Below are 3,883 nucleotides of genomic sequence, written 5' to 3' on the forward strand. Positions count from 1 at the left end.
CCACCCCGCCTTGGGACGCAAAGGTGATTGATTGCACGTGGTTGAGTGTGTATGATGATTAGATGCTCCATCTTATATATATTTATATATATATACATATATATATATATATAGGGTGAGGACTTATTGTTGTTGTTATCATTTGTTAATCAATTTTTGATTTATAAACCGTTATCTCAAATACAATTGTTTGCCGACTTCAAAAGAAAACAAATTTCCAATTATAAAGGTTTCAACTTCACAATTTTCTCTACTAAAATTAGATTACTCACCAACTCTCGTAGTTGACCTGTTTTTACCCATGATGCAGATTTGAAGAATGAAGTTGATGAAAAATAGGTTGTGCCTTAGAAATCCACAAGACTATTTAAATTTGATGTAGTAAATGTTGTTCATATTTGGATTTGTATTTGTATGTTGTGGATTTTGTTTGCATACTTAGTACTTAATTGAATCTAATCATATTATAACATAGTTGTCATGAGACTTTGAACAATATATCACGCCTCGATCGATTCCGACAAGGATCGAGGTGTGACAGATTGGTATCAGAGCCCTTAACTATAGGGAATTAGGTTAATTGCCTGGACCTAGTCTATAGCCTCTAGGGTCCTCTCGTATGCTAGTTTATAAAATGCACACACAACTGCATGCAATTCGCACTTAGAAAATCCTAGGAATACCTTTGTGTGTTAATTGCTCCCTTATGTGCATACGTATTACTCCTGACACTTATATGTGTGCATACACTTGTGAATATTCTCCACTTTCTCTGAAAATCGCACACATACTCAAGTTGTTTAACAAAATGTATATACATATATGTATTCCTTAGAGCTCATAGGAAATTCAAAGTCATCCACTCTAGTTGGGTAGGATCATAGTAATGGACGCGTAGTAACTGGAAGGGGGAGGTGCCGGTAGCCCGAAAGTCCTGACTAGGTAAGCATTCGTATACATCCCAATCAACCGAGGGACCGGTTTGCTTATCTGGGGACCAAAGGCGAGAGTTCCCAAACCTATAGGCCAAAGCGCGTCATTCACATTACTTTTGAGCCATCAAAATACCCGACCTTATCAAACGTATCCGAAAGGATACACTCCAAAATGGCCAACTCATTGGACTATTAAGTTCCCTAATGGGCCTAGAAGTGGGAAAGAAATGTGAAAACTTAGTTTTGTGGGGGCCCACGCAAGTGCTACATGTTTCACATTTAGTAACCATGGAAAGCCCAAAAGGTGCCCAACACTCCTAACCATGGCCCAACAAGTGTTTTACAATTATTTTACCCAACAATGTCTAAAAAAAAAACTTTATTTCCCTAATCAATTAACAAATAACTCACAAGTCCATATGCGTGTTTCTCATAGTTGACATGTTCCTTGTTTGGTTGTGGACTTAGGGTAGACTCATTAGGATCAACAGTCTAATAAAATTTTAATTACACATAACTGGGGGCATGTCGATTGAATCTTAGGAGTGGATCAGACATGGAACAAATAACAAGATTATAATCAAGTTATTCCTACTAAATTCATAAGTCTATTTATATAGACCTCTGGTATAGAGTCGTCAGCTTAGTCGTGTCGGCAATCTAGAATATAGCTAAATACATAATACAAACTATAATACCCAAATTATACAAAATTTTCTGCATAAAAAATCAATAGACAAACACAATGAAACTAAAAAGGGTATCAATCTATCAAGAGAAAAACACATACAATGTAGATTAAAATCCACTAATTATAACAAAATGGCTAAAAGAAAAGGTAAGGACTAAGGATTGTTAAGTCCTATCTTCTTATAAATAGCTTTGAAGCAAGCTTGCCTAAGCTTCTTTGTTCTTTCTGTCAATTCCATACCTGGCAATTTCTCCATCATCTTCTTGTGCCCTGCTAACGTCTCTACCTCCTCCTTTAATCCAAACTCCTAGTTTTTTTAGGTAGATGCAATATATTTTTCGTGTGAGTTCATAAAATTTACAATGAGTTAAGTTTATGTAAATATAAATCAGAAATCGTAGTAAAACAATTGATTCGATGTGGCATATGCCTAGGGCCTATGTTTATGTTATAAAGAAACTAATAATTAAAATTTTAGAAAATACCAAAACTACTTTGGTTACCAAGTGCATGCATACATGCATGAGTAATGTATAGAAGGTTATTATCGTAGTTTACCTTGGCATTTTGAATGAGGGATTGAAGGCTCTTAAGTTTTCTATGAGGCCATCTGTTTATGTTTAGCTCTCTGCATCTTTTCTTCAACAATGTTAACCCTATACCTAGTTCCTTTGCTGCCATGATTATCGGCATCTCAAAGTACTTCGCTATCTCTTCAAACTCCAATGGTCTCAATCTATTTGCCACCTTCCGGCCACCGTGATCAGTGGTGGCAGCACTAGAACTACCTGTAGCCTCACCACCGGATTTACAGTCTTCACTGAAACTAACCAATGGTAAATTACCATCCTCCCAACAATCCCATAAGCTTATGTCTTTAAGGGGATCCAAATCGTGAAACTCATTTCTAGAAATGATGTTTTGATCTTTGTTAAGTACTGTGGAAACGTTCTGATCGAGCACTTCATGCAATTTTTCTGACAACTCGTAATCATGGTGGTCGAGCATGTCACCACTGCAAAAATCCAAAAAAAAAAAAAAAAAAAAACTCAAGATAATCAAATCCAACACGATGAAAGACTCTTTTTTATCACTACAAATCCAAACCATGTTTTGATCAATATAGACAAAATCACTTTTCTGTGCGAAAGATGGGGTAATGTGTGACGTTTATATATACCTGAAAAGATCTTGATGATCAAAGTACTAAAACCAATCGAGGTCATCTATGGGGTTTTGATGATCTGCAGGTGGATCCATTTGTGAGGGAGAAGTTAAAAGTTACGGTAAAAATGTGATGATTTATATAAGTGAAGTAGGAGAAGTAATTAATAACAAATAAAGAGGAAATGAATATATATGGTCTTTGAACTGTAACCTTCTTCTTCAATTCACACACATATACGTATATGTTGCCGCAAATTATGACTTATGTGCCTCATGCATTTAATACATCACATGCCTACCGCATATTCTTGACTTTGAAGCTACGTACTAGTTTCAAATTTCCCCAGTAGCACACTTTTCATTAGAAAGTACTCCAAGTCTTCACACATGAACCAGTTAGAAAGTACTCCAAGTCTTCACACACGAACCAATTAGAAAGTACTCCAAGTCTTCACACATGCAAATTATGACTTGTGTGTCGCTATAGGTAACTAATAAAATTTTATTTTTTAACCCCTTAAATATCAGTACAAGCTTCTAACCTCGACGTTTAAATTCAAAATTTCTTTTTATTACTAAAACTAGCATCGATTCAAGTATATAAACCATGAATCTTGAGAACACGGCAAAACCCAAATAAGTCTTATCATCTATGTAAAAAAAAACTCATGGTTTTTACTAGTAAATCTATCAGTGGCGGAGCTTGAACAATTAACTTGGGGGGGGGGGGCGAAAATATTATAAACTGAAATTAAAATTAAAAAAAAACAGATTGTTTTCTACAAATAAACACCAAAAACACCTAGAAAAAGAATTACAACTCAGCCCGACAGCCTTTAATGTCTTTAAAAACAGATTATGAATGATATATTAGTAAGCAGACAACAATTTCTCTTTCAATGTTTTCATCTTTCCCATGATTATATCTAGAAAAATCAAAATGAAGGAACAATTGATCCAATCAAAACAAAATCAAATTCAAAATTAGAACAATAACTAATAACTCATTTAACAATAACCAAATCAATCTTTGTTGTCACTTTTCAGTTTTGTTTGAAGCTGACAAGCTGTTAAGCATAACCAAATCAAT

The sequence above is a fragment of the Lactuca virosa genome, chromosome 7 (genome assembly GCF_052849685.1).
Source record: "Lactuca virosa cultivar CGN04683 chromosome 7, Lactuca_virosa_CGN04683_v6, whole genome shotgun sequence".
In the NCBI taxonomy this organism is placed as follows: domain Eukaryota; kingdom Viridiplantae; phylum Streptophyta; class Magnoliopsida; order Asterales; family Asteraceae; genus Lactuca; species Lactuca virosa.